Raw genomic sequence first — 12,080 nt, 5'->3', positions numbered from 1 at the left:
TTTTTTTGTATTTTTAGTAGAGACGGGGTTTCACCATGTTGGGCAGGCTGGTTTCAAACTCCTGAGCGCAAGTGATCCGCCCACCTGGGCCTCCTGAAGTGCTGGGATTACAGGCGTGGGCCACCGCACAGGGCCATGAGTCTGTTTCTTAATGGGAAGAAAATGTTTAGAAACAGAATCCTCTTTATGTGCACAGTCCAAGTGCCCTGGATCCCCCAGGACCCTTTCACACGTGTGACTGAGTGTCAGAATGCCTTCAAACAAACAGCGGCCTCCACTGCCCCTTTCAGTCTTAGGCCCGAACATTGTTGAAACTCGGCCTCAGTACCTGGCCTGGGCACATAGGGAGCAGTGGTCCGAGGGTTTCAGCTGTGGATCTCTCCTGCACTGTTGAGTGGCTTTCCTCTGGGGGGCTTTTAAGAAAGGTTACTGGAGGCCGGGCGCGGTGGCTCAAGCCTGTAATCCCAGCACTTTGGGAGGCCGAGATGGGTGGATCACGAGGTCAGGAGATCGAGACCATCCTGACTAACACGGTGAAACCCCATCTCTACTAAAAATACAAAAAAAAAATTAGCCGGGCGTGGTGGCAGGCGCCTGTAGTCCCTGCTACTCAGGAGGCTGAGGCAGGAGAATGGCGTGAACCCAGGAGGCGGAGCTTGCAGTGAGCCGAGATAGTGCCACTGCACTCCAGCCTGGGCGACAGAGCAAGACTCCACCTCAAAAAAAAAAAAAAAAAAAAAAGAAAGGTTACTGGAGTCCCACCCTGGCTGTCATCACCTACTGCCTCTACCAGCCTAGCCTCCCACCAGTCCTGCCCTGGAGCTCAGAGCAAGACCTCCCAGAATCTGATTGTTCTGTTAATCACCTATGATGCCTGGAATTCTCTCAGTGCCAGCTTTCTGAGGAGCTCAAAACCATTTGCAGACCCTGCTGGTAAAATGGCTGCCCTGAGGTCAGCTGAGCTCTGTGCTAAATTACTTCTGCAATAAGAGGCAGTTTTCCAAACTGTGCCTGAGAGTCCCAGAGACCCAGAGCTTCTCACCCACTGGAGGCCTTGGGAGGAAGGCAGTGTTTAAACAGACATTCTCAGACTCTCCCGTCAGGGTGGTGGTCTCCATGGTTACTGAGATGTGGTTCTCACAGTAGGTAGAGCGTCTGCACACACAGCCACTCCACCTTTACACCTGGGCAGAGGGAAGCAGGCAGGACTGCGTCTGGGCAGGCGCGTAGGCTGGAAGTAGAGAAAGGAGGGATGCGTTTTCACTGGGGGACCCCTGGAGCAAAGCAGGTGGGGAAAAGTCCAGGACCCAAAGGAAGTGTCAGCTTCCCTGGGTATCTCCCCATCTTCAGCAAGGGGTGCCTTGGCTCACTTTCCATATGCACGTCCCAAGCAGCCCACCCTGGCACAGCCCTGGGTGTTCTGAAGATCCCACATCATCCCTGGACCTCCAGGAATGTTAGGCATAGCTGCTCTGAGCTGCCCCACCCAGACCCGACCTTTGAAAGTCTTACCCAGGCTAACTCACTGTCCTTCTATTACTCAGCCTTTCTGGGTGCTGTGTTTGGGATAACGGAAGGCACGAAGGGTAGCCTGGGGATTGTGGGCAGTGTTGAGAGGGTAATGGGGTGCGGGGAAGGCTGCAGACAGGAAGGAACCTGAGTGCCTGGAGGGGCGGGGAGGTATCTGGGGAGGATGGAGCCCCAAGCAAGAAGGGTCTCAGGTAGGGCTCCCATTTGCGTGTCCGGGTGGCACAGGGGTGACAGCCTGTGGGGGTTTGGGCAGAGGTCAGGAGAGACAGCTGAGACAGCACAGGAAGCCCTTCCTGCCCCTAGCTGCCACCTCCTGCGCCGTGGGTCCACGCAGCGTCACTCCCTCTGTGCCTTGTGGGGCAGCCACTGGGGATGGACAGAATCTGGCAGTAGGTAGAGGAACCCTCACTGCAGTGGGTGACCTTGAACCCCTGAACTCAAGTGATCCACCTGCCTCAGCCTCCTCAAGTGCTAGGATTACAGGCGTGAGCCCCGTGCCTGGCCGTGAACTTTATCTTAATTTTGAAATAAGGTGGGGTTCAGTGGTTCATGCCTGTAATCCCAGAAATTTTGGAGGCTGAGGCAGGTGGATTGCTTGAGGTCAGGAGTTTGAGACCAGCTCAGGCAACAGAGCAAAACCCTGTCTCTTTTAAAAATACAAAAATTAGATGGGTGTGGTGACGTGCATCTACAGTCTCAACTACTGAGAGGCTGAGATGGGAGAATCACTTGCGCCCAGGAGGTCGAGGGTGCCATGAGCCATGATTGCACCACTGCACACCGGCCTGTGTGACAGAGCAAGGCCCTGTCTCAAAATAAATAATTAAATAAAACAATAGTGGAGCATCAGGAAAGGAGATCTGGAAAGGGGGCACAGGGAAGGGGGAACCCTCCTGGGCCACCTGAAACCCCACTATGGAGATCACCAGCAGCCACCACCTCTGTCCCACTGCCATGTTAACGGTCCCAGCTGGGTATGGGGGGACTGGATTCTGCTTTTCCTCCCTGAGGTCCCAGCCTCGAAGAGCTGAGGCCACACACAGCTAGTTCTCATGAGGAGACTGGAAACTCTTCTCCAAGTCTCTCAGAGTTGCAAGGAAATGAAGCCAGCATCAGATCCAACCTCTCCAATAAATCCAGTGCAGCTATCAGCCCGTGCCTAACCCCCAGCACGCGGGGAACTCACTGGGTCTTAAGCAGCTCAAGCCCACTGCCGATTGCCAGAAATTTCCCCCGTGCTGTATGGAAACCATTTCCTGAATCTCCCATACTAACCCCAGTGTCACCCTTAGGGTCCCCCAAGATCCCCACACCTGCCTTCCCCAGGACAGACTTGCAGAAGTGCTCTCCTCTTCCCGGGAACATGCCCACCATCAGTCTTCCTCCCTGGCCGTGGCTTGGTTCCCCCACCACGTGGGCTTCTGTCTTCGGCGTGGGCTCCGGTTGGTCCATTCCTCTAACACTGGGATGTGGAACAAGGGATTAAAGCTTCCCACAGCCACAGGGGCAACAGCAAGGCCTGAGCTTAAGGATAATTTCCCTTCTCTGCAAAGGCCAGGCATTTAGTCCGAATGGGCAGAGTCTGCAAAGAGTGGACCAGGAAGGGACAGGGAGCAGCCACAGCCCAGATGGCCCAGAAGAGCAAACGATTGTCCCCAACCTGAGCGAGGTCCCTGAGATCCAAGGTGGCCGCTGATCTCTTATCCCCAGAGGTAGGAGGGAAGGTGGGTGGGAGCCTGGGAGGGGGCTCCAGGCAGAGATCGTGTGTGGTGGGGAGAGCAGCCTGGTCTCCTACCCTGCCCCAGGTCCCTGGGAGGTTCGGGGAAGAGCTTCCTCCTGTTTGCCCTCACTCTTCACCTCCTCTCAATATTTAATGCCACCTTCTGGGTGTCCACTGTGTGCCCAGCACTTTCCTGTACCCCTTATTGGTGAATTTTGAAAAACGTTATCTTTAGTTTCTTACAGCAGAAGTCATATGTACTCCAGTTTGTTTGCAATGTAAGGATTAAAAGAATCTATACAGAGAAAGCAGCGGCTGTGCTGCGGGTTCCCTCCCACCCCCGCCTCTGCCCCCACGCCCACCCAGGCACAGTGGAGTGTGAGTCATTCCAACTGAAATTAAATGAGATATTGAAATTAAATGGCATGTAGAGAAGAGAGTTCATTTTCTTCTCACCGTTGGCTGGCAGCGCCTGGAGGGAAGATCGCGTTCATTTGATGCGCAATTCATTTGCTCGTGGAGGAGAACTCGCTGCCGGGAGAGAATTTCTGAGCATCCAGCTTTTTTCTGGGGAGCTGCAGGGGAGCCGTAACCACCCTCCATCCTCAGCTGAGGCAGCCAGGGGCTCCTGGGGAGGTGAGCTGGCTCTCCAGGCTCCCAGGACAACTTAAGGGCGGGCTCTGGGACTCAGGGTTCCCCCTTCTGTGCAGACACCACTCTGTCCAATATTTTTATAGCTGGAAGATGGAAAGATGCGGTGATTGGTTGTGAAGTCCTCAGCAACCTTTGATACGCTGGTGTGTTGGACCCTGGTGTGCCGGGGGTGCCCTTCCAGAGAGACTGGGCCATGTTGGGAGAGGGCCCAGCCCTGAGGCTCAGCCGTGAGCCATCAGCAGTCAGCACAGGTACCACCTGCCTCTCAAGGGGTTAGCCCAGCACCAAGTGCTAGTGGGTGATGTGGCACCTGCAGACTTTAAATGTAATTTTCAATCTAATTTTCAATCTCTGGAAAAAGAAAGAAATGAGCGTTGATTAGAGGCAGGCTACAGAAGGGGGTAAAAATGCAAATTCTGAACCTGACTGAGTTCAAATCCTGGCTCTGCCACTTACCTAGCTGATAACTCTGGGCAACTTACTTCACCGCGCCATGCCTCAGCGTCCTAGCTGTAAAATGGGATCATAATGAGTGTCTGCCTTTTATGCGTGCTGTGCTTACGTGGCTTTTAGTGTCTAGCACATAGCAAGCTCTCACTAAATGTTCACGACTGCTAATGTTGAGGGGCTTCTGTTTCCAGATGCTGGTCATTAAAACATGGCTGCATTTTTGTCTCACATCAAAATAGTACCATGGACATAGGTACTGTCAATCCCTGTTTTTCAGACGTGGGAACTGAAGCACAGAGAGGTTAGGTGACTTTCTCAAGGTCAGTCATTCTTTTTTATTTTATTTATTTATTTATTTATTTATTTTGAGACAGTCTCGCTCTGTTGCCCAGGCTGGAGTGCAGTGGCGCGATCTCGGCTCACTGCAAGCTCCACCTCCCTGGTTCACGCCATTCTCCTGCCTCAGCCTCCCGACTAGCTGAAACTACAGGTGCCCGCCACCACGCTTGGCTAATTTTTTGTATCTTTAGTAGAGACAGGTTTTCACCATGTTAGCCAGGATGGTCTCGATCTCCTGACCTTGTGATCCACCTGCCTCGGCCTCCCAAAGTGCTGGGATTACAGGCGTGAGCCACCGCGCCCGACCTAATTTTTGTATTTTTAGTAGAGATGGAGTTGCACCATGTTGGCCAGGTTGGTCTCAATCTCGACCTCGTGATCCGCCCTCCTTGGCCTCCCAAAGTGCTGGGATTACAGGTGTGAGCCACCACACCCGGCCAAGCCTGGAATTATATCAGGGTCAGTTCCGCGACTAGGCAGAGATCCCCTTGGTAAAGGGTCTGGGTGTCCCTGTGTTTTGTATTCCTAGACCTGCACTGTCCCGACTGGCAGCCACCAGCCACAGGTGGCTCCAGAGCCCTTGACCCCTGGCTGGCTCGAGTCAAGGTGTGTTTTAATGTAAAATACACACCAGCTTTCCAAGACTTAAGGCAAAAAGAAGAGAAATGGAAACTATCTTATTTTAATATTTTAATATTAAATCAAATATTAACATTGATTTAATATTAAAATTAAAACAATTTTAAAATTGATGACATGCTGAAATAATTTTTGGATAAATTGGGTTAAATGAAAGACGTTATTACAATGAATTTCACCTGTTTCTTTTTACTTTTTTTTTTTAACGTAGCTACTGGGAAATTGTAAGTGGCACTTGTGGCTTGAGCTAGATCTCCATTGGCCTTAGGCCTTGCCGGCCTGGCACCCCACAGGAGGTGCCCAGGAGAGCTTTGTAAATGGATGCATGGATGAATGAATGAATAAGCGGGTAAGTGACTGAATGAAGGAGTATGGGAGTGACCAGACCCTTGAGAACAGGACCACGGTGCATCAGAGTCCCAGCTGGCCCCATCCCTGGTGTTCTCAGACTATACAGAGAGGCAGGTCCCTTGGTGAGGGGTCTGGTGCCCCCAGGTGAAGTGAATGAATGGGCCGAGGAGCTGTGCCCATGAAGGACTGCCCGAGTGTCCTCCAACCAGCCTACTCCCTGGGCAGGGCCTCACGGAAAGCCCCATGCTGACCCGGAAAGCAGCATCCTGCAGAACAGCTCAGGCCCCTTTGGGGTCCAGTGTGCACCCCTGGCCTCTCCCAGCCCCTGGCCGATGCATGTGACACCCCCATGCTTCTAGTGTTGCCTCCATGTGTTCATCCAAAGCCCACAGGGGGCCCGGACCACACTGTAGCAGGCTTCGAGCCACCTGCTCTGCCTGCCCCAGAGGCCTCACAGAAGAAGAATGTCAAAGCTGCGCTCAGCCCCCAGATTGTGGTGCCCAGGCCAGCCCAGGCAGGGGCCTGCACACCCCAGCACCCACTTTGACGCTCGAGAAAAATTAACTTTGAAGCTGCCAGTCCGAGCAGCTGAGCCAGGCAGGCTTTAGGAAGAGTGCTAAGGCTTCGAACTCGGCAGCCTCTGGTGCACCCATGTGCAGGTGGGGCACGTGGTCTGAATTTCGCGGGGAAGCCCGCTGGACTCAACAGCACTCCCCTCTCTTTTCAAAGATGTGCAGAAACCCTACTCATTTGGAACACTTGGGAACAAATATTTTACTTAAGGTCTCAGGTAACTTACTTTTAGCCCTTAAGCGCAATGCTTAGTTAAACATGATAATGGTTTAGGGGAGGAGTGTCTAACAATGGCATTTATACTTTTCTTTATGACCAGTGGTGGTGTAGGGAGGTACGAGGCTGGACTCTGTTGGATCAAAATGCTCTTGGCACTACTGGGCGTGGAGTACTGGCCTGGGAGTCCCTCCATAGCTCTCCCAGCAGCCACCCTGTTTGGATGTTGGGTGTCCTTTTCACAGTTCTTCGCTCCCCTGCTCTGGTCATCAGCTCTCCCTCCTGTGCAGGGCAGGGCAGCGTGTTCAACCTCCTTCCCTGCAGCCCCTCCCCCACAGCCTACCTAAACCACCTTCAGACAGCTGCTACACTCAGCTGGAAAAGCCAAGCTTATCCAGCGTATGTACAATTAGGCCCAAAGTTTGGGCCAGCTCTTGCCTCTGATCACTGGGGGGTCTTTGGTTCCAGGCTTTGGGTCTCCCTAGGCTCCTCTGCTGTCTTCTGGTTCTCTGTCGAGGTGTGGACAGGTGAGGTCGCCAGGTATGCCCTCAAATAAATGGCATTCCTGTCCTTCTCCGGATATAATTGGTCTATGAAGAGAAATGCCTGTAGCACGAAGGCAGCAAGTTCCCTACAGTTAGCAAAGCACCAATCTGTGTGTCTTCGAGACGGTTTCAACATCTGCTACTTCCTGAATTTGGCAGGAAATAATTAATTCAACAAAGCAAGTTCACCCATGGGCTGAGGGGGGCACAAGGCTGAAATCTGGGAGCTACGCTTAATCCCTATCCACCTGGCCACAGATCCTGTCCCTTCCCCTACCCCACCCACCCCACGTCTCAGGGACTCACTTTACCTCTCCACTCACCCACACACCCATCCCACCTTTCCCTACCACATCATCAACCCCAAGCAAAGCTGGGACCTCCGACTCTCTTGTTTTGGGAGGTCCCACTCCTGAGCCCAGCAAGCTTATAAAAAAAATCCACCCATTTACACCATTAAATACCATTTGTTCTGGAACATTTAAAAAATAATTTTTGTAATTTTGCATTTGAAATTATTTGGTCATAGGTAACTTAAATGGTGGGTAACTTGAATTTGGCTATAGGTAACTTAAAACAGTGGGCCAGGCATAGTGGCTCATACCTGTAATCCCAGCACTTTGGGAGACCAAGGCAACCTCACCTGAGGTCGGGAGTTTGAGACCATCCTAACCAACATGGAGAAACCCCCTATCTACTAAAAATACAAAATTAGCCAGGCGTGGTGGCGTGTGCCTATAATCCCAGCTACTCCGGAGGCTGAGGCAGGAGAATCGCTTGAACCCAGGAGGCAGAGGTTGCAGTGAGCGGAGATTGCGCCATTGCACTCCAGCCTGGGCAACAAGAACAAAATTCCATCTCAAAAAAAAAAAAAAAAAAAAGGCCGGACGCGGTGGCTCACGCCTGTAATCCCAGCACTTTGGGAGGCCGAGATGGGCAGATCACGAGGTCAGGAGATCGAGACCATCCTGGCCAACACGGTGAAACCCCGTCTCTACTAAAATTTAAAAAAAAAAAAAAAATTGGCCGAGCGTGGTGGCAGGTGCCTGTAGTTCCAGCTTCTCAGGAGGCTGAGGCAGGAGAATGGCGTGACCCAGGAGGCGAAGCTTGCAGTGAGGAGAGATCGCGCCACTGCACTCCAGCACTCCAGCCTAGGTGACAGAGCGAGACTCCATCTCAAAAAAAAAAAAAAAAAAAAAAGTAACAGAGGCCATGACTGCTTGGCAATCACGCATATTCAGGAAGATTGGTGAAGCTAAACTTCATTTTGCTTCTAAACAGACTGAAATCATTGTGAAGACTACACTTAATAACAGAGTTTCTGTGTCTTTTTTTTTTTTTTTTTTTTTTTTTTTTTGAGACGGAGTCTCGGTCTGCCGCCCAGGCTGGAGTACAGTGGCCGGATCTCAGCTCACTGCAAGCTCCGCCTCCCGGGTTCCCGCCATTCTCCTGTCTCAGCCTCCCGAGTAGCTGGGACTACAGGCGCCCGCCGCCTCGCCCGGCTAGTTTTTTGTATTTTTAGTAGAGACGGGGTTTCACCGTGTTAGCCAGGATGGTCTCGATCTCCTGACCTCGTGATCCGCCCGTCTCGGCCTCCCAAAGTGCTGGGATTACAGGCTTGAGCCACCGCGCCCGGCCTGAGTTTCTGTGTCTTAAGTAAACTTTTATTAGCTTGGATTTTGCAGTTTTCTCCATATTTTAGAACCCATAAGTTTTTTTTGTTTTGTTTTGTTTTTTTAACTTTTGGACTAGATAATACATTTTCATGATCCAAGTTGCAAGAGGAACAAAGGACATAGAGAAAAAGTCTCCCAGGACCTCTGCCCGCCCCATTCCCTTCCTCACAGGCAGCCAAAAACCCTGGTTTCCAGTGGAAACTTATGGAAATGTTTTATGCTTTAAAAAGTGCAGATCCAGATTCTCCTCCCTTTTTGTTTTATTTTTATATTTATTTTTATTTTGAGATGAAGTCTCGCTCTGTCACCCAGGCTGGAGTACAGTGGCGTGATCTCAGCTCATTGCAACCTCCACCTCCCAGGTTCAAATGATTCTCCTGCCTCAGCCTCCCCAGTAGCTGGGATTACAGGTGCCCACCACCACGCCCGGCTAATTTTTGTATTTTTAGTAGAGATGGAGTTTCACCATATTCAGGCTGGTCTCGAACTCCTGACCTGGTGATCTGCCCACCTTGGCCTCCCAAAGCACTGGGATTACAGGCGTGAGCCACTGCGCCCAACCTCTCCTCCCTTTTTTATGTAATGATTGAACACTTGTATGGTCTTCTACACCTTGCATTTTTTCACTTGGAGATCTTTCCATAGCAGCACATAACAGCCCAGGCGCAGTGCCGTGCACGTGTAATCCCAGCACTTTGGGAGGCTAAAGCAGGAGGATCACTTGAGGCCGGGAGGTTGAGACCAGGTTGGGCAATATAGTGAGACCCCGTTTGTACAAAAAATGAAAACAATTAGCCGTGCATGGTGGCGTGCTCCTGTAGTCCCAGGTCCTTGGGAGGCTGACATGGGAGGATCGCTTGAGCCCAGAGGGTAGAGGTTGCAGAGGGTGATACACCACTGCACTCCAGCCTGGGCCTGGGCCACAGAGCAAGATCGCGTCTCAAAAAAAAAAAAAAAAAAAAAAAAAAAAAAAAAAAGACAGGATATAAAAGCTTTGTCATTCTTTATTTCTTTATGGCTACAGCAATCTTTTGCTTTTGGGTTTGAGGGTTTTTTCCGCCCCGGAACATCTTTATAGGCTCCTGGAGAGCTCACCAACCCAGGCATTGCCCACCTCCTGGCACAGCCCCCATTCCCCTGACTGAGCTCTCTGTGCCCCAGCAGCCCTGCCCTGCGCCCTCTCACCCCAGCAGCAGGTGGAGCCAGCTTCCCAGGCAGCCACTGATCTGGCTGCCCGTCCCTACTGAAAACGCCTCTGTAGCCAGCTGCTAGCATCCGCGCAGAGTCCTGGAACAGGACCCCAGCGCCTGCAGGTCTCCGAGGACCACACCGCTCACTCCCTCGGGTCCAGCCCGTTGGCCTCCTAACCAGCTGATCCTGCCCTCTCTAATCCCTGCCCCGCCATCTGCCCCTCCAGCCCCTCCACTTTGCTTCCACACCCACCTCACGCACACCGTCAGTCAGGATCTCTGCCCACGGCCACAGGCTCCATGAGGCGGGGGTCTTACTTGTCTGTTCCCCAAACTGCCAGCACGTGAGCGAGCGTCCAGCACTTATGAGATGCTCTGGAAGTAATGTCAGGAATGAACGAGCAAGTGAGCGACTGCCGTAGTTCTTCCTGTCCCAAGCACCGGCTAGGAAATTTGAGACCTGACTCCTAATCCCAAATGCCCTCTCACTCATGGGGGACCTCCGGCAACTCGCTCCCCATGTGACAGCTTGACTCTCCTTGCCCGCATCAGTGGGGCGCTCCCAAGGCCGGTGCAGCTCCTCTGTCCTTTTCAGTGCCCCGCCCATCTCTTTTCCTCCCCTTCATCTCCTGCTGTCCCGTGGCTTCTGCTTTCTGGCTTCCTTCCTCTTTCCGTGTGAATCCTCTTGTTTTCTTAGCACCCACTTTGCCCTCATAACTCCTCCCTGCAGGAGGGCTGCCCCCCACCACCGGGGCCAGGCTGTTCCCCTGTGTGTGTTTTTGAGACAGGTCCTCACTCGTTTATCCGGGCTGGAATGCAGTGGCGTGATCGTGGCTCACTGCAGCTTTGAACTCCCGGGCTCAAGTGATCCTCCCACCTCAGCCTCCCGAGTAGCTGGGACTACAGGCGTGCACCACCATGTCCAGCTAATTTTTAAATTTTTTGTAGAGACGAGGTCTTGCCATGTTGCCCAGGTGTGGAACTCCTAGCCTCAAGTCATCCTCCTGCCTAAGCCCTCCAAAGTGTTGGGGTTGCAGGTGCACACTGCCACGCCTAGCTATGTTCCTCCCTCTCTGCTCTGCTGCAGAGCCAGCCATTGGGACTGCGGGGCCCATGCACCCTCAGCTCTGCCACAGCAGTGGGGCTGCCTGGCATCTGTGGGTTATACAGTCATGCCAGGGCCTGGCTGCTGTGCTGGGTGAAACGATTCTTCCCTCCCTTGACCTCTCTTCCCTCCATTATTGTTTTATTACAGCCTCGTTGAGGAGGTATTTTCTTTTTTTCTCTTTTTTTTTTTTTTTTTTTGGAGATGGAGTCTCGCTCTGTCACCCAGGCTGGAGTGCAATGGTGCGATGTCAGCTCACTGCAACCTCCACCTCCCAGGTTCAAGCAATTCTCCTGCCTCAGCCTCCTGAGTAGCTGGGATTATAGGTGCGTGCCACCACGCCCAGTTCACTTTTGTATTTTTAGTAGAGATGAGGTTTCACCACGTTGGCCAGGCTGGTCTCAAACTCCTGACCTCATGATCTGCCCACTTTGGCCTCCCAAAGTTCTGGGATTACAGGCGTGAACCACTGCATCCAGCAAGGAGGCATTTTCATGCCATAAAATTCACGTTTTAAGTATTCAATACTTTCAGTGAATTGACAGGTCTCTCTGCCCCTTTGCATGCCCTCCTCCTTCCCAGCCTCAGTCCCAGGTAACAACCCGTGTGCTCTCTGTCGCTGAGGACTTGCCTGTTCTGGACATTCCATATAAATGGAGCCATACAGTAGGTAGAGTTCTGTGACTGGCTTCCTTAAGCGTGTTTTTGAGGTTTATCTACATTGTAGCATGTATCAGCACTTTATTTATTTTTATGGCTGAATAATACTCATTCATAGTCCAGGCACGGGTGCCCACATCTGTAATCCCAGCACTTTGGGAGGCCAAGGCGGGCAGATCGCTTGAGCCCAGGAGTTCCAGACCAGCCTGGGCAACATGGTGAAACCTCATCTCTTCAAAAAAATACAAAATTTACTGTATTTTTGTATACAAAATGCCGTGGTGGTGCAGCATTCCTGCAGTCCCAGCTACTCAGGAGGCCAAGGTGGAAGGATCACTTGAGGTCAAAGCTGCAGTGAGCCAAGATCATGCCACTGCACTCCAGCCTGGGTGACAGAGTGAGACCCTGTCTTCCCCAAAAAGCAAAAACAAA

Source organism: Chlorocebus sabaeus, chromosome 5, assembly GCF_047675955.1.
Source record: "Chlorocebus sabaeus isolate Y175 chromosome 5, mChlSab1.0.hap1, whole genome shotgun sequence".
NCBI lineage: Eukaryota > Metazoa > Chordata > Mammalia > Primates > Cercopithecidae > Chlorocebus > Chlorocebus sabaeus.
Note: the sequence above shows the minus strand (reverse complement) of the source record.